At 48.2% G+C, this 20,024-nt stretch overlaps 1 pseudogene; it reads left to right on the forward strand.

The window, feature by feature from the left end:
* LOC138567661 (zinc finger protein 585A pseudogene) overlaps positions 1-15,852 on the forward strand; it is a 574,778-nt pseudogene extending 558,926 nt beyond the window's left edge.
* The last annotated feature ends 4,172 nt before the right edge of the window (positions 15,853-20,024 follow it).

The following is a 20,024-nucleotide window of genomic DNA, read 5'->3' on the forward strand; positions in this document are numbered from 1 at the left end:
CTGCCGGTGTCGAGTCGCGGCCTGCAGCAGGTGATTGCATCGCTCCTGACGTCTGCTCCGCCCGTGCCTCCTCTGAGCAGCCTGGAGGACGGAGTTCGGAAGTTGACGGCGCCGCCAGAGAAGAAAGTGACAGGCAGTGGGCTGCTCCGCCCCCCTCCTTGCGTTGAGCGGCCCGCCACAGAGAACGGCGGATGCTGAGGCCCCATTCCGGCGTCCCTGAAGAAACGACCGAAGCGGCCGTGGGGGAAGGCTCAAGGAGGGCTGCTCCGCTCCCTAGTAGCGCGCCGAGCGGCCGTCGAGTGATCATGGCCTCAGGGAAGGTCGCTCCGCTTCCGTTGTAGCATCGAGCGACCGCCGTGTCCCTGCAACATTTGCGCAAGTAAGTGCCTTTAGCTCCGGTTAGCGCCCCTGCTGATTCCGGCCCGCGACCCTGTGCACATACTCGCCAGCGTGGGGAAGACGCCAGACTCCGCTACCGTATTCCCCCTAGCAGATGATCTGCGTGGGAGGGATGTGAGGTACCGTAAAACACTTAAAAGAGGAGCAAGTGAATTGGATTCTAGACTGCACTCGCAGTGCAGGAATATACCCGGGGGAAGGGAGTAAGTCTATGTGAGCCTGCAGTTGAATTTGGCCATCCGAAATATGATTTCTTACCGCATTCAGTCCCAGATGTGAACTGTCACTGCGGATACACGCCTTGTTGGACTGGTGCAACAAACTGCAAGGATTGAGCTGGAAGAAGTATACTTTGGCCACACTATAAAAGAAAAAAAAGGGGGGGCGGGTGGGTAACAAACCTGATTCAAAGACATGGAAGCTTTACCTGGCATGGCATATCTGGCCCGCCCATTTTCATGCCCACTCCAGGTGCGGCGAAGATTGCTTGGCCCCAGTGGCGAAAAGGATTTATGCACTATATGAGGGCAGCTGGAGGAACAGCATATTCTAGTGAAAGAAAAGTGGCATTGCTATTGCACTTCCTAGGTTATGAGGGACAGAGGATTTTCGAGACGCTTCCTCAGTTGGAAGGGGATGGAAGCGGGGATGACTTGAATGAATTCGAATCGGCTCTGCTCAAATTAGATAAGCATTTCAACCCCAAGAGAAGTACAATTTTGGAGCGCTATAACTTCCGCATGCGGATCCAGGCTCACGGGGAATCTGTTGAAGACTATGGCCCTCATTACGACCCTGGCGGAATTCGGAAAACGATGGCGGAAATGCAATACCGCCATCGAATAGCGCTCGGTGCGACTATGACCCGTCACCGCAAAGTACGATGCCATTAGCGACACCGTAGTGAACGCCAACGCTAACTGCACCAAGCACGCGCGCGCGCGCCATGCCAAACCGTAAACACCACCATGGCGCAAGGGTACGCCAATTCCGACCCTAGCGGACATGTACCTAACGCCATCAAGCATGGCGGAATGTACCATTCCGCCATGGTGAGAAGTACGGCATCGCGAATCAACCGTAAACGGCCCCACTGAGTGCCTGTACACCGCTCCCTGCCCACAAAGTACAACTCCCCGTAGGTGCAATGAAGTCACAATGCAACCAGTGAAATGTACAAGTCACCCATGCATGCCAACGAACAAAAGAAAGGAGCTGCAGGGCACAGATGGCACGAATACAGAAGCCATCCCAATGGACATGACCACAGTCCCCCACCAAGAAACGCACGCAAACACAGGCACCTGTGACCAGCAATATTCCGAAAATCACATCATTCCACCAGTCCACCTGGCTGACCGGCATCTGTTACACAAAACCCAATCCCCCGCCCCTGAGCATGACAACATTCAAACTGTCATATTGGCAGCCCCCATCCCTGACCTCACGGGCTTCGTAGGCAAACGCGCCCAGTACAGTACCACGCAACTAAACTCCGAAGCTGGAACCCAGTGCAGATCTCCTCACAATACATCGCCCCCCAAATAGGCATATGCCACATCACTTGCAAAGAAGAACGCTACACGGGCCAAATCAGAATAGAAATTTAATGCACATCAAAATCACCAAGCCCATACAGCCATCAGGCCATGAACTCCAAAACACATTTCACCATTGTGGGCTGCATCCGCAAGAAATGACCAGCCACTACTTGTGTGACGCCCTGTTCCCTCATGGTACACAGAGCCACATTCACGTACGAAAAGGCAACATGGAAGCGCACAGAACCGCAGGGCCGTCCCAATGGGGAGGCACTAGTCCAGCTGAAAGGCTGAAATGTTGCTCCGAGCCACCAGTACTGCGTAAGGGCATGTGGCCCATTGGCGATCGTCCCATAAGATCGTAATGCTGCTCCACTGATTAACACGAAGCAGCAGGTGTCGGGAGTAAAACCCATCTGCAGGAGTGGCATACAGATGGCAGTGGCAAAAGGGGAGGAGATACCTGTCAACCAAAAGAAAAGAAAAAGAACAGAATGGCCATCAGTACTACATTCCAACGACTCACTGCAATGATCACACTAAATCCACAGCCATATGCATGCTAGCCCACTCCAAAGGTCCATCACCACCCAAAAACCACTTGCGACTCATAACTATCTATATCGAGGTGTAAACACCATCACAAACGAGTGTACCTGTGCATGCGCCTGTGAAAACAGAATCCATCTGATGGGATTGGTAACGTGCATGGACACAAGTGTCTGAGGGCGCGTCGAGACAGGGAGGGCTCAACAAGGCCAGATAGACGATGGTCCCACTATGGCAGCCCTGCATCACATAGCGTAGGGGAGGCGGATAGATCCCAAGAAGCCCTGTACATGGCAAACTCTGTATCAAATCACCTGCCCATGCATCCATTCATCATTCCCTCATCCCGGGATTAAAACGCCTGAATATTTACTCACATAACATTAGAAATATCCATTGAGTCTGTGCGTTATGCAGCCTGCAAAATCCACAGTGCCCCAGCCCGTAATTCCAGTGTAGTGAAGTAACATGTATTTGGGAACGTCCGGCCTCATCGCCCACGTCGCTATTGCGCATCCCAAACCATTCATATCAATCATTGCATCCTCGCCATGGCCCCTGTCTCAAGGACATTGAACAATAGTACGTTATATTTGCAGTCAGACCTGTGGGCATTTCCTCGCCGCTAGCTGAAAACCGAAAGCGCCGCCCTTCGAATTCCTCATTTGCAACATCACGTCGGAGAGGCATCTGTGGCCGTTTGAAAACACTAATTAATCCATCGAGTGCGGCTGTGTGTGAAAATGGCAACTGCCTTCACCCACGAATGGGACGCCCCGCCCGTCGTTGCAACTCGGTACAGTGATGCATGAGGGCCCACCGTTACTCGAGTACTACGTCCCACTGACCCTTCACAAGTCTGTTCGCGACTGCACAGATAGTATGTGAAACAATGGGACCACAGCAGAATGAACATATCAACCAATGTTACACGGCCATCGGGTACAAATACATGATTGCAATAGCAAGATGCCATTCCACGAATTGCAGCGTTGTGCGCGGGACGTGCTCGGCCAAAGGGGAGAGCAGTTTGCACAGGTGGAATGAATCACCACAGGTGGAGGCCATTCAGCCTGAAAACACATAAATTGCACAGCCAGTCTCCTCCCACAACCACACCGAAATGCTACCGGCAGGACTCGCGATGTTGGCCCTGGGGGACATGATAGCACTGCAAGTACTCCAACTCCAAGAAGAAGACGAACACCAACTACAACCGGCCGCACGGAGGAGACGCAGGAGGAGGAGGAGGCCAAGGCAGGGCCAGCAAGGGCCGCCAGCACAGCCACTACCACCACGCAGGCAGCCCGCAATCCCACGCCTCCGAGCACATCCGTTCAACCTCACTGATGAGCAGATCCACACCCTCTACCGTCTGGACCGGGACACCATAGCCGCCATTGTGGACATGACACAGGCTGACCTTGTCAGCATGATAGATAGCCCAACCGCCATCCCACCCCTACTGAAGGTGGTGTCTGTACTCCACTTCCTGGCCACAGGCACCTACCAGCACACAGTCGGACAGTTGCATGGCATTTCTCAGCCACTGTTCTCACGGACACTATTGCAAGTGCTCGATGCCCTCCTGCAGCACGCAGACGACTACATCTCCCTACCACGCTCGGAGCAGGAAATTACCAACACAAAAGTGGGATTCCATGCACTTGCCGGCATACCGGGTTGCATTGGTGCCATCGACTGCACCCATGTGGAATTGGTCGTCCCACATGCCATGGAGGCCCAGTACCGCAACCGAAAACAATTTCATTCTCTGAATGTACAAATGGTGTGTGACTCCAACAGGATCATTACACATTGTTGTGCCAGATTCCCTGGATCAACCCATGATTCTATGGTCTTGAGGAACTCTACAATACCACGCTACATGGAGCGACACGCAGGGAACAGATCCTGGCTACTCGGTGAGTCTCATTACATGCATGATAATGTGGGGTATGTGATTCGGCAATGACCTGGCAGGAAGGGGGGGGGGGGTGCGTACGTAGCAATGGCATTCCACATCATACGTTTCTCGTCCACATACAGGTGATGCTGGATATCCACTGAAGAGATGGCTCCTCACACCAGTCCGGAACCCACGGGACCAGCATGAGGAGGACTACAACCATGCCCACTCACGTACCCGTGTAGTCATTGAACAGGCATTCGGCCTACTGAAGGGTCGTTTCCGCTGCCTCAGCAGGTCTGGCGGGGCACTCCTGTACCGCCATGTGAAGGTTGCAAAGATGGTGATGGCATGTGTCATGCTCCACAACATGTGCGTACGTAGAAATGTGCCCATGCCCCCTGACGCAGAACTGCAAGCACCTGATGATGGTCATGATGAGGGTGGGGATGTGGCAGCACCTCAAGGAGTCTGCGAGGCACCGGAGGGCCGTGACATTCGTCAGCATCTCATTGATGTATGCTTCTAGCACTCACGCCTGGTGGCTGATACATGGACACGGGACTCGTGGCACTGTGTGTGTCTGGGACATGCACAATATGGACTGTACGCCTATGATGGCCTAGTACACAAAGATCAATGTCCACACATCTCATTGGTTGATCGTGCACTTTTTATGGCATATGTGATATCATGTTGTACACCCTATCGACCCGCCACCCAAGTGAGCCCAACACACCCCCTCCACCCTCCTACCTCCCCCCCGAACACCAGTGTCCAAAGATGCTCATTGTCAGTGGGCAGTCGCTATTGCAAGCCCCCTCTGCGGGTATCAGGGGCACCCCTGCCTGTGGAGCGCAGGTTCCTCCCAGATCTACGTTGGGGGCTGCCCTGGACGGAACTTGCAACGGATGATGTCTCTGCCTGCTCACGTCCATGCATGTCCCTAAGGGTTTGCGAGAGCTCAGTGAGCACACGGCGCACTGCGGCAAGTTCGGCACATACGTCCTTGGACGTCGCATGCAGTTCCCCCCTCAGGCTCTCGGTGCTTCTCTCCATTTGGACTCCCAGGCTCTCGGTGCTACTCTCCATTTGTGCCCTTAGTGTCTCTGTACCTCTCTCCATTTCTGCCCTAAGTGTCTCAGTTGATGTTTCTATGTCTGCCTTAGTGCCCCCACATTCATCGGCATGGTCCTTGAGGAGCGTGGCCAGTTGCTGCTGTTGCACGATTAACTGGTCGAGGGACTGTTGCCTCTGCTGGGCCATGGCCATTTGCGGGGGTGTCACAGAGGGGCTGTTGTCCTCATGTTGCCTTGCCACAGGGCTTGTGGGGGATGGCCAGTCGTCGTCTTGTGGGTGCCCCTGCGTGGTATCCTCATGTTGTACGGGATGGGACAGACAGGGGGATTGGGACAGGTCATGGATGGATCTGACTTCGACATCCCCGTCTTCTGTGTCGGAGCATGCTGCCATCAATGGGGTGTCACCTATGGTGCTGCTGCCACCAGAGGCAGTGCCTTCTGTGGCATCCGTTGGGGGGACCTGTGGTGGTGGTGTTGTGGGCATGCTGGCTGCTGGGGTGCCTGTTGATGTTCCCTCCTCTGTGCTGCCACCTGATTTGTGCTGCTGCCGTGTCTTGATGCGTGCAGCTGAGGTGGAGGGTCTTTGGCCGTTGGTCTTGGCCCTCTTTGCAGGTGTGCTGGTAGGGGTGTCCTGAAGCTCGTCGTTTGGATCGGACCCTGTGGTGGAGTAAAGGAGGGCGAGGGTTATTGATGGGTCTGTGGGAATTGGAATGGCATTGTATCACATGCATTGGGGTGGTACCTGAGGGTGATTTGGGTCGGGGCCTTGGAGGTGCTTTCATTTGTGTGTGGAGTGAGGGTGCAGTTGTTTGGCAGCCTGCAGTTAGGGTGTGCCTGCTGCACGTGTAGTGCGTGTTTTAGGGGTTTTTAATTATTTATGTATTTATTGTGGGTTTTAACGTGCGCTATCAGGCCGATGTGTGTGGACGTTCTCCTGGACATGTGTTTCTGTTGCACTATGTGGACGCATGGTACTTCACATGGATGGACTTTGTGGATTTGGCATTGTTTTATTTGGCCCACCTACCTGAATCTTCGGATGTCTGCACTCCTTTCTCCATCCCTCCGACTCCCTCTATGCTCTCCATTCCGATGGTGGAGGCACAGATTTCTTCCCAGGGGGTCAACTTGATGGGTGATTCAGGACCTCCCCCGGTGGCTGTGGCGATGTTGCGGTTGGCAGAGAGTATGCTGCGGACGCGTATCCGCAGGTCGTCCCATCGCTTACGGCATTGCTGTGGGGTGCGGGGTGCGGTCCCCACCGCACTTACCCGCTGTGCCACCAGAGCCCATATGGCCTTCTTGTTTGCAAGTGCCGTCCTGGTCATTTGCGTGCAGAAGACGACGGCAGCATTCTCCTGGAGGGTCTCTGTTAGCACGGTGAGTTCCTCACGGGAGAAGTGGACCTGCCGCTTGCGGTCGCACGCTTTCTTCGCTACTTTTCCCATTTTTCTTGGTTTCGCTAGGGTGGATGATGGGTTGGGGTGTGTCTCAGGGTAGTTATTTTAGTGGTTGTGTGGTTTTAGTGGTTTTATAGGTGTACGGCGGGATGTTTCCCGTTCCGGGCCCATGTTTTAACTTCCGTTTCCGTATATTTCCGGTCACCGTACTTTCCGGTAGGCGCACACTGCGGTGTCCGCTGTGATGGGTGGCGGTATTGCACCTAGGGCGCCGTACGGCGGCGGTGTGGGCCGTTTTGGGGTCGTTTCCGCCATCGCGGACTTTGCACTTCCGCCATGCCGTGGTGCTCGTGCCCGATGGGTCGGAATGGGCCTCACTTTGCTCCTTCGTGCAATGGCGGAAACGCTATTTACGCTGTGGCGGTCCGGTCAGTCACTTTCCGCCAGGGTCGTAATGAGGGCCACCGCTCTCCGTCACCTTGCCCTGACATGCAAGTTTCAAGGAAGTTTTGATGAACATATCCGCGATCAATTCATGACGCATTGCCACTCAAATAAGATACGTGAAGAACTTTGGCTGAAGGACGAGCCAAATTTGGATGAAGTACTGGACTTGGCCAAGCGTGTAGAGCACTCGCTGGCATGTGTTGCCAAGCTCTCCAAGACTGAAGGAAGTGACTCTAAGGAAAACAAGCAGGAGGTGCTGAATGTGGGTGAAGGGAAGAACAAAAGGAAGGAACAACACAGAAGAAAAGAGAAACCAAATGTCGGCACAGAGAAGCGAAAAGAGAGAGGAAAAAAGGGGCGAGAGATTGTGTTATCGATGTGCCAGTGCGACGCACTTTGCATCCTCTGTAGTGTGTCCAGGGCGAAAGGCTGTATGCAATAAATGCAATAGGAGAGGACATATTTCCACGTGTTGCAAAAACTATCAGTTTGGCCAAACGGGCCAAAGGAAGATCCTGTTTGTAGATGATGAGGATGATGGAGTATCATCAGAAGAAGATACTGCATTGGCATTGACAAATGTTATTGTGAACACAGTTAATGTTGTAGCCAGTGGTGGAAACACGGATGATTGTGAGCGTCCCTATGCCGTGTTGACAGTGAATGGGTGTAAGGTGTCAATGATGGCAGATTCAGGGTCAAAAGTTACGTTAGTGTCCAGGAGTGCTTTTGAAGGCGAGATGAAGGGGAAGGTATCAGCATTGTCTGAACCTGACATAAATCCGGGAGGCTACAACCAAGATAAAATTGATTTACTAGGATATGTGTGGAGTAGATTTGAATTTAAAGGTCGCAGTTGTGATGGGAAAGTGTATGTAACAAAAAAGGGACAATCCTTATTAGGATGGAGAGAGCAGAAGAATTTAGGAATCAGACTAGACCCCAACCACCCCGAGCAAGTTTTACAAGTGTCAGAAGCATCCACGATGTCCTGCAAGTATGTGAGAGAGTTTAGTAAAGTGGTTGATGAGACTTTGGGAAGAATAAAGGGTTTTCAATATCAAATATTGCTAAAAAGGGGTAGTGTGCCCACCGTAGCCAAGCTCAGACCGGTGCCTTTTGCCTTGCGGGACAGTGTTAAACAAGAATTGCAGAAATTGTTAAAGACAGGGGTGATCGAGAGAGCTGGGGGTGTTGAATGGGTTTCCCCAGTTGTAATAGTGAAGAAAAGTTCAGAGGACCTAAAATTGTGCGTGGATATGCGTGAGTTGAATAAATGTGTGTTGGTGAACAGGCACCCGCTACCCAACATGGGTGAGTTACTGACCATGGTCGGTGGGGGGAAGTATTTCTCCAAACTAGATATGACGTCGGCCTATCATCAGGTGGAGTTAGAGGAGACATGCAGAAAAGTTACAGCGTTTGTGACGCATGAGGGGGTGTTCCAGTTTAGGAGAATGCCTTTTGGGTTGGCATCTGCCTCCTCTGTGTTTCAGAAAATAATGGATCGCCTTTTGAGAGGAGTGAAGGGCGTGTTCTGTTTTCAAGATGATGTCTTGGTGAGTGGAGTGACTTTGGAGGAGCATGATGGGAATTTATACAAAGTGTTGAAGATATTTAAGGATAGGGGTATCACGCTGAGAGAAGAGAAGTGCAAATTTGCCGTGACAAATGTGGACTATTTGGGACATGAAGTATCGGGGGATGGCATCAGACCCAAAGAGGAGATGATAAATGCCATAAAGAGAGTTGAGAGACCCTGTAATAAGAGTGAATTGAGGTCTTTTCTCGGAATGACGGAATTTTATCAAAAAATTGTGGTGAATTATGCTGACAAAGTGCAAGAGATGAGAAAAGTTCTGAGGAAAGGTGTTGATTTTGTGTGGAATAGTCACTGTGATTTGGAATTTAATAGAATAAAGGAAGATATAAACTTAGCCCGTCCTTTGGGATGTTTTGACACGAGAAGACTGTCTATCATTACTGTAGATGCTAGTGAGTATGGACTTGGGGCGGTATTATCCCAGAAGCAGGATGATGGGTCTGAAGAGGTGATAGCACATGCATCGAGAGGTCTCAAGGGAGCAGAGATGAGATATTCGGTTCTCGAAAAGGAGGCATTGGCGTGCTTCTGGGCTGTAGAACGATTCAGGAATTTTGTGTGGGGAGTAGAATTTGTAATCCGCACAGATCACAAACCTCTTAAAGCTATATTCGAAAATAAGGGCCTAGATAAAGTTTCCCGCAGAGTGGCAGGTTGGGTCACCAGGATGCAGACACATTGTTTTAAGATGGAGGTCATTCCAGGAAAGGACAACATATTCGCTGATAATTTGTCGAGGGTGAGAGTTGCTGACTCTGATGTTGTGGACAGTGAAGAAATGGAATTAGTGTTTATTAATACCGACGGTATTGTGTCCAAACAGGAGTGGTTGGATGAGGTAAAGCAAGATGAGATCATGAGTAGGGTAATTCCATATGTGATGTCAACGGCATGGCCGAATAAAGTGGATCTGGCAGAGCGGGTGAAGCCGTTTTGGGAAGTGAAGGATGAGTTGTCTGTCATGGATGATATTTTATTCAGGTGGGGAAGAGCAGTGGTCCCGATAGGGTTGAGGAAAAAGGTGATAGAGTTAGCGCATTGTGGTCACATTCGCGTTACCAAAACCAAGGGGGTGTTGAGAGAAGAATATTGGTGGCCTGGGTTTGATAGAGAGATTGAGAATTACTTAGCTAATTGTCAATTTTGCATCAAGAGTGGAAAGGGAGTTGTGGCCAAGAAGCAGCCATTGGTGGATGTGGGCCTCCCATCAAGGATATGGAGCGAGATAGCCATGGATATTCTAGGTCCTGTGGAGTTAGGTTACGGACGTGGAAAATTCATTGTTCTGGATGTAGACCTGTTTTCTAGATGGGTGCATTTTAAGGTTGTGAGAAACATCACCGGAGAAAGTATGATAAAGATATTGCAGGAGATTTTTGCCAATGAAGGCCTACCGGAAAGTGTATTGATGGACAATGGTCCCCAGTTCATAGGTGGTAACTTTACCAGCTATTTAAGGAAGTGTGGAGTTGACCACAAAAGAACTTCATTGTACCATCCCGAATCCAACGGGGTAGTTGAAAGGATGAATAGGTGTGTGATGGAGAGTATTCGGATGGGTGAGGAGTGTGGTCTGGATAAAGTAGCCATGATACAAAATAGGATCTGGGCTTTGAGGATGGCGCCACATGCAACAACAGGTCTGTGCCCGTTCGAGCTTATGAGGGGCAGGAAGCCATATTCCGTGGCATGTCCGCCATGGCTTGGTAGGAGTAGAGAAACGGATCTGGTTGTTGATGAAGTGAGAAAGTCATTGGTGAAGAAGAAATCCGAATGGGTCATGCGCGAAAATCTTAAGAGAGGGAAGAAAGAATTGCGCGTGGAGTGTGGAGATTGGGTCAGGATAAGGAAGGGAGTTGTCAAGAGGAAAGGAGAATCTCTTTATTCGGATCCTGTCAGAGTTGTGGCAGTCATGAAAGGAGCTGTACGTGTGACCGGAGGGCAAGTGTGGAATAAAGATAGAATTGCCACTGTGAGGAGAGCCCATGTATAGATGTGTGGAACGTCATGGGACTGTTGCTGGAGTGTCTTGTTGTTAGTTGGTGTGTCTCGGTTGTTTGGAAATAGTGCGTGTGGTTTTTCAATTGAATTAAAGATTTAAGCTCATAGGGTAAGTTAAAAGAAAAAAAATGAGAGAAAGGGAGATGTGTTGTGATATCTTATGGGAAGCAGGGAGCCTTCAATGCTTTCCCATATGATGATGTCACAGCCCTGTGTGATGTCATGGAATGTTCTGGTTGCATCTTGCGTATAATGTTCTAAGTTGGTCAGTTGGAGGAAAGTGCTGAAGGAGAGGAGCCTCTGAGTGTTGGGGGTCTTCTTCCTTTATATGTAACCTAAATAAATACTGTTACATTGCTTACCTGACTGCGCCAGCCTCTTCATAACAATTATGGCAACTGATAGAGGTCGTAGGGTGCTTAGCTTCAGTACTATGATCCAGGTGTGGCCGGGCGCTTATCTCCTTGGTAAGGATTAGCTTTGGTAGAGGATCATCAATATGGAATGGCGAGTGGGTGTTACGGCGTGTGGCACGAACAGAGGGCATACAGATGTTGGTAAAAGGTTTTTTTACAAGGGGAATGGTATCATGCGCGTGCGTGCCCTGGCTAGAGGCTGGCATTGCCTGTCGGCTTGTTTCCTCATCCTGTTGTTGACAAGGACCTGGCCAATCAGGCGATACAGGAGGCAGGCCATCTTGGAGCACTGGAGCACAGCAGCGTCCTTCTGTAGAGATGTGTGTAGGTTCCGGGGCAGTGATGGCAAGGAGCATGGGCTCATGTGCGTCTTTTTGGGGCCCGTGTCGGCTGGCTTTGTGGGAGTTCAGCATTAGTATTGCTGTTTCCTCGAAGGCGGCAGGGTGTAGAGTGATCTTCTAATATGGCCACCACAACATTAAGAAGGGAACGGTGCGGCGCATGTGGTATTGATTATGGGAATTGCCGATTGATCCATTCATGCACCTTTAGGATATTGCGAGTTGTGTCTTCTCTGAATTCTGGCCACGGCATTTATATTAAAAATACATGGTTTAAAGAGCACTTCATTGGGCCTCATTACGGGTTTGGAGGTAGCCATGCCGTTTTTAGCGGCATGGCTACCCCCAAACACGGGTCCTAAAAATGGAATTTACCGGGCCATTCCGACATTTGCGGGCCCAGTAAATCCCATTTTCGGGACCCGGACCCGATACGTTCCCATTCCCATTTGAGCCCCCACAGGGCTCAATGGGAATTAGGAGGATGCTAACAACGGACCCGTTAATGACGGGTCCGTTATTAGCATCCTGGTCTGCTCGCGGGTGCCGGTTTGCACGTCTGGCCAGACCAGACGTGCATACCGCCACCCGTGAGCAAACTCGTAATGTGGTGGCCCGGTATGAACTGTGCCGGTACTTTACCGGCACCGTTCATAACGCGGCCGCCAGGGTCTTAATGAGGCTCATTGTTTTTTCCTATGTTATTTAAGTATTTTTGAATGTCAAATATACTATTTGAATGTTGTTTTCTGACCACTGCAGCCTGGATCAGGGCCGCTTCACCATGGGCCTCTGTGTTGTGCTTGCCCCCTAGGCTAAAGGGTGGCAGTCCTCCCACACACACATACGTGGACAAACACACACACTTACACACCTTTACCTGAGCTGTTCCCAACTTCCCTCTACTGGCCCTGCTGCGCCTGCGCTCTCTCGTGTTCAATTTAGAAAAACCGCTCTGTTCGGTCTCTGAGCAGGCTTTGTAAATTGATGTTTTTTTCCATTTCATTTGAAATAAAACTAAATATTCACGGATGGCCGACATTTCATCTGTGGTCTTGATAGATATTTATGCCCTTGATGGAGTATGCAATGGCAGACAAGACTATGGGCCTAATCACGAGTTTGGCGGTATCCCGGCAGTAATACCACTGGGATACCGCCCAACGCTAATAGCACTACTGCAATTTGGTCTGGAATATGCGTCAAATCACGAGTTGCCGGGGCAGTAAATCACCTTTCCATAGGACCCAATGGTGTTGGGGAGAGCCATTACTGCTGGCGGTGATAGCACCAAAAATGTCCAAAAACGGCCCGTAAATTGTCATTTTTACCACCAGCAGAAAGCTGGAGGTAAAAATAAAATGTTCCACCAACTCGTGATATGGCCAGCCCTTAAATGTGATGATGAGGCCCAGATCTGACTTCTCCTTCACATGCATGCGCGTGCATGCAAACACACACACACACACACACACACACACACACACACACACACACACTATACAGACACGCACACATTTTATTTCTTGAAGCTGCAAGAAGGGGGAGACAAAAAAGGGAATTGATTCTTTTGGGTCACCTAAAACTGGTGCTTGGCCTCATACTGGAATACTCATAGTTTCTCATGTTTTCGGTCTCACAATAAATAAACTAGGACTGACAGACAGAGGCACACGCATCCTGGGGTGACTAACTATGCATGCTATTTAGACGTACATATATCATATTAGAGGATCAATTTCATATGGGACACAAACAACAATGTGTGTGATCAGTAAATGGTGCGGATTCCTTCTGGAATATTAACAATGTTGGAGCTGCATTCCCATTAGGAAGGCAAATGGGACGATGTTGGGGGGAGTCTCCCGTACACCTCCCCTTATTGCCAAAAATGTCATTCTATCAGTCTCTGTGTTTGGGTCAAAATACATTTGACTAAATGGAAGGAAGTCATCAGTGATTACAAAATAGATTAGTCAAACGTCTGTCCCAATTTGAAGCAAACTGCTGATCTAGTGTCAGACACCTGCCTTTATCATTTGCATATGGAAATGTGGAGCTTTCAAGCTAGTTTAGTCATTTCTGAAGAAATAAAATGGTAGAATGTGTCTTCACCCAGCCTGTGTTTTGTTCTCATACTCTTGGATACTAAAATGGTCTTAGTAAAAATTAATTCCGCTATTCCTGCAGCGTATGGCCTCCATCACATTATATGTTATTATCAGAGAACCACTACTCTGCTCCCTAGAGTGCATGTCCCCAATGGATGGCACACTAGTATTCAAAGTCTTATGAGCTACTACGTGAGTAATTAACTAGTGCACATCACTACTACTAAGAACCTGTCTGCCTGTTACATGTGATGCCTGCGATTGAGAATGTGTTGAAACTAATAACGTGCATCTCCTTTTATTTTAACAGGTGATTGATGCCCCAGAAATGCAACAACAGTGATTGGTAGATTCTCTGGACTAATGCCGTGAAAAGCGTCATTATTGGAATATGCAATTTCCAAGCATCTTAGAACTGTGCAAGTTTGGGGTCCAGCTGCCTTTTCAGAGTATTCAGGAACTGAGATTGAGAAGCCCATTGTCTACCAGATTGCTTCCATCCATGCAACTCCTTTGTGGTAACATCCAGTAACCAAGCTTGTTCTTTGTGTCAATCCTGGGGTAGAGGGATGTCTGGCATGAAAAAAACAATGTTTGATGTGCAGTAAGTGAAGTATTTTTGTTTTCACTATTATTCCTGATAGCACACATGTGAGTGCTATTTTATACATATTAGGATTGTAAAGGTAGTTTCTTAAAAGCATTTTGAGAAACACTTGTAAATGTGAATGGAAGAGTATCCTTGCACTGAATATTTTAAAAGCTTCAATCTGAGCCAAAATTGTTTCTTCACACAAGGATGCTCATGTGTGCTTTGAATTTGGGAAAAGATTCTGTGGGAAGTGTTCTCTTATTAACAACCTGACACAATAAACTGACAAGAAACCTTACACATGCACAGAATATGGGAAAAGTTGCCATCTCAAGAACATACTGATTTCCCGCAAGAGAACATAGGTGAAACACATTATCAGTTCACTGAATTTGAGAAGTGTTCATTTGTATGATACGTGTCTGCCCCCAAAAAATGCATACAGGTGAGAAGCCTCATGAGTACACTGAATGTGGGAAAGGGTTTTCTCAGAAGGGAAATCTTACTACCCACCAGAGAACACATACAGGTGCGAAACCTCATGTGTGCACTGAATGTGGGAAAGGGTTTGCTCGGAAGGGAGGTCTTATTAGCCACCAGAGAACACATACTGCTGAGAAACCTCATGTGTGCACTGAATGCAGGAAAGGGTTTTCTTGGAAGGGAAATCTTACTACCCACCAGAGAACACATACAGGTGCGAAACCTCATGTGTGCACTGAATGTGGGAAAGGATTTGCTCAGAAGGGAGATCTTATTAGCCACCAGAGAACACATACAGGTGTGAAACCTCATGCGTGCACTGAATGTGGGAAAGGGTTTGCTTGCAATCCAGAGCTTACTCGCCACCAGAGAACACATACAGGTGAAAAGCCTCATGTGTGCACTGAATGTGGGAAAGGGTTTGCTCGGAAGGGACAGCTTATTAGCCACCAGAGAACGCATACAGGTGAGAAACCTTATGTGTGCACTGAATGTGGGAAAGGTTTTGCTTGGAAACAAGAGCTTACTCGCCACCAGAGAATACATACAGGTGAGAAGCCTCGTGAATGCACTGAATGTGGAAAAGGGTTTGCTTGGAAACAAGAGCTTATACGCCACCAGAGAACACATACAGGTGAAAAGCCTCATGAATGCACTGAATGTGGGAAAGGGTTTGCTCACCAGCGAGATCGTACTATCCACCAGAGAAGACATACAGGTGAGCTGCCACATGTGTGCATTGAATGTGGGAAAGGGTTTGCTTGGAAGAGATATCTTATACGCCACCAGAGAACACATACAGGTGGGAAGCCTCATGAATGCACTGAATGTGGGAAAGGGTTTGCTCACCAGCGAGATCGTACTATCCACCAGAGAAGACATACAGGTGAGCTGCCACATGTGTGCATTGAATGTGGGAAAGGGTTTGCTCAGAAGGGACATCTTATTAGCCACCAGAGAACACATACAGGTGGATAACATCATGTGTGCACTGAATGTGGCAAAGGGTTTGCTCAGAAGGGACAACTTATTAGCCACCAGAAAAACACATACAGGTGAGAAACATCATGAGTGCACAGAATATGGAAAGAGCTTCATTGTGAAGAGTAACCTTATTAGGCACTCTACTTTCACAGCTGTCTGATAACCGGATTTGTTTCTCAATAACTGGCACATCTATATTGGTTATTGGGGTTGCACCAGGCACTTGGCATACTTCCCTAGCATTCCTCTGAGCTTGGTGCTCACGCCATCTACCTGGGTGTCACGATTGACTGTGAGCTATCACCTGTCTCTTAGATGCTGTGGTTGGCAGCAGTTTGTTCCCACATTAAATTGCTGCACAATAACCTCCCATTTCTTAACCTTCATACTCACTTGCTATAACCCTCTTTATTTCCAGACGTGACTATGGTAATGCCATTTTATTCTGTGCTCCCTAGCATATGTGACTAACTTCAATTGGCCCAGAAAGTGCCAACCTGCTTCTTTTATGCGGTCAGAAATGTGCCCTTATCACTCTGGTCTGTTTCAACCTACACTGGCCAATCCGAGAGGTCAGATTGGGTTCAAGGTGCTTTGTCTAACCCATTGTGCCGTTTATGGCACACGTCCCCCCTTTTCTGCAGTCCATCCTTCCACACTTGTCCTGCCTGTAGATCTAGTTTCTATAAACATAGCGATGGTATGCTTTTTGAAAGCCGTAAAGTTAGTTGATGGAAACCAACATGCTCACTTAAATGATAATATAATATTAACTTATTTTTATCAAGGACTTGTTCTTAATTGAAGTGTTTTAAACTATTTCATATCAATGCCTAAAATACCGGAAGTTCTACTCCTGAAATACACAGATTTTATGAACGCTTTTGAAGATGAGTGTATTCAAGATGCTCTGGATTTGTAGAATTGGTTTTATTCGCCTGATTTTAACTTCTGCTTGGATTTTATCCCTATGTTATAATTGTCTAAGATTATTTTAGAATGACCAATGTCAATGCAAATGTTATAGTTAGTGTATATACATGTCATCCTTGGTTTATGGTTTAATAGTTTATAAAATCTTAAAAGAGGTTTTGACCAATGGTTGAATCCAGCTATTACATGTAAGCTATAACAAGTGAAAACTGGTTCTAAAGGGCTAAGCGAAATCGCTTTACCTTCGTTTTGATTGGATGTTTATGAAAAGTGAATCTGATTGTTCTAATTCTTTGTTGAAAAAGTTGTAATGACAACTAAAACAATAAACAATTTGAAATAAAAATATATATATAGTTCTATCCCTCTAGATGAGAATTTCTCGTTTCAGAAGGTAGCCAGGTGGTGTAGCTGTTTTGGTTTTAGTTCCCCATATCTGGAATGCCTTCTAGGAATGCACGCAACCACAGACCATGTGACCTTTGGATGAATAAGTACCATAGAGAATGCATTTTTATTTTTTAAAAGAAGGCATCTCTTAATCCCATCCCTACAGCTAAGTGGTGTATTGATCACATTTACTCCCCAAAAATTGTCAAACACTCCCGTCGTAAAAGGAGCAATGCACCCAGCTATAACATTGGAAGCAGTGGACACATAACTCCATGGATATATTCTGCCAAGTGATACCAGCCACGCTTCACCACTGGGAGGTGTTCTCCAGGTATTACTGACTCATATGCAGAGAAACGAAAAAGAAAAAATGCATATTTTATTTTGCATGAATTGCTAGATACAAAGATGCAAGAAAAACAAAGAGTGACATTCTTTTCTGCAAAACTTTCCAAAATGTAGCCCTCCTTAAACTGGGGGAAAGTTGCATTCTCACGTGGCTAATTAGACTGAGCTTGGCAAAATGCATTTAAAAAGGCAATGTTTATCAAGAGGAAAACATGGAGAATGGAATCCATAAACTGGGATCTCCAGTATTACTGCCGACGTCCGTTTCCAAGAAACACATGACTCGCCGCAAACATCCTCCTCACTGAACTATGCAGCGTTTCTGCTTTTGCAGAAAATTCTGCAGCACTCAGCTCCTCTCCTCAGAACCCCTCTTGTGTATTACACTGTTGCCCATCTCTAGTGGAACACTCTTCTCCTCAGGATCCCCTCTAGTGCATTACACTATTGCTTATCTCTAGTGGAACACTCTTCTCCTCAGGATCCCCTCTAGCGTATTACACTATTGCTTGTCTCTAGTGGAACACTCTTCTCCTCAGGATCTCCTCTAGTGTATTACACTATTGCCTATATCTAGTGGAACACTCTTCCTCTCAGGAACCGCTCTATTGTATTACACTATTGCCCATCTCTAGTGGAACACTCTTCCCCTCAGGATCCCCTCTAGTGTATTACACTATTGCCTATCTCTAGTGGAACACTCTTCCTCTCAGGAACCGCTCTATTGTATTTCACTATTGCCTATCTCTAGTGGAACACTCTTCTCCTCAGGATCCCCTCTAGTGCATTACACTATTGCCTATCTCTAGTGGAACACTCTTCTCCTCAGGATCCCCTCTAGCGTATTACACTATTGCTTATCACTAGTGGAACACTCTTCTCCTTAGGACCCCCTCTAGTGTATTACACTATTGCCCATCTCTAGTGAACACTCTTCTCCTCGGGATCCCCTCTAGTGTATTACACTATTGCCTATCTATAGTGGAACGCTCTTCTCTTCAGGATTCCCTCTAGTGTATTACACTATTGCCCAGCTCCAGTGGAACACTTTTCTTCTCAGGATACCCTCTAGTGCAGTGGTCTTCAAACTTTTAGCTCGGGCCACCCCTGAGCCAAGTTTGGGCAGGCCGGGCTCCCCTAAAAGTGCCGGATGGACAGTATGTAGAAATCGCTATGAATGTTTGCGTGCCGTCACTGCACCCTACTCCCAGTACAGACCTTGGCCTCTCCCCCACCCTACTCCCACCACTATCCCAGTCCTGCCGCCCATGCTGCTCCCACCACAGTCCCATAACACAAACATAAACACACCCATACACATTTAAATAAAAAATAAATCGCCATAAACTTACCTTCTGTAGGGGCCTGCACATGCACATATCTCTAGTGGAACACTCTTCCCACTCATGACCCCCTCTAGTGGGTTACACTATTGCCTATCTCTAGTGCAACACTCTTCCCCTCTAGTGCATTACATTGTTCCTGCCTCTGTTGGGGCATGTACAATTAGTAGATAGTTCCCTGGCCTGGGATCGGCATATGGAGGTGCATTTATATAAGGGGGGGTGCATGCCCACTGCTAAAGCACTATCTTATATGAGACTGCTCTGGTGTGAAGGTGTGGGAAATGCCAAGTGAGTTTCTGAGTAATTCAGTGTCAGTAGAGTCATGGATAAAACATGTTCAAGACCTTTTTAAAAATCCTGGAAACAGTGAGGAAGAGTTGAAGGACAGTGGAAAGTGGTCATTAACAGGCCGATTCATGGAATGAATGTGCGCTGAAAATTTCCACGAAAGCGTGCGAATCGCAGCGCAAGTGCGAAAATCGCAGCGAAACCAGCGTACAGCGAGTCATGGAAGTCTGTGCGCGTGTAAATCCATGGATATGCACTAAAATCCTGCGTGGCGTACGCTGCCGCACACGTCTTCAAACAGCGTGCGCTAAGCCCACTGCGAAAGCGCACATAGCACGGCGCACACAACAAAAGTAGGCGTAACATGGGGCGTAACACGCAGAATGGGGAACAACGCGTGAAAATGTGGGCGTCACGGGGAAGTACAGGAGGCAAATGCGTGGAACGCCCACACCCTTGCCTACAACACGGATTCATGGAATCGAACGTGGCTAACGCGTGCGCCAAAAAAGACGCGCTAATCCGGAAACACGTATGCCAGCAGGAAGCAGGCATACGTGGACCCGCGCAGCATAAAAGTGCACGCAAACAACAAACAAGCTCAGACGCTAAGATGAACATACCGTTCCTCGCAGCAGTGGTCGTGGGATACCGCAGGAGGAGGAGGAGGATAGTCAGGGCCAGAATTTTTACACCCAGAACCAGCCTTTTTGGGATGCCTGATGACCAGGTGTATGGGAGGTACAGGTTTCCACCTCACATAATACTCGACTTGGTGAGTGAGTGGGAGGATGACCTCACATCACCCACCCTTTGCTCCCAAGCACTGAGCCCCTTTGAAAAGGTGCTCAATGTACT

The sequence above is a fragment of the Ambystoma mexicanum genome, chromosome 2p, assembly GCF_040938575.1.
Source record: "Ambystoma mexicanum isolate Mex_15411 chromosome 2p, UKY_AmexF1_1, whole genome shotgun sequence".
Lineage (NCBI taxonomy): Eukaryota > Metazoa > Chordata > Amphibia > Caudata > Ambystomatidae > Ambystoma > Ambystoma mexicanum.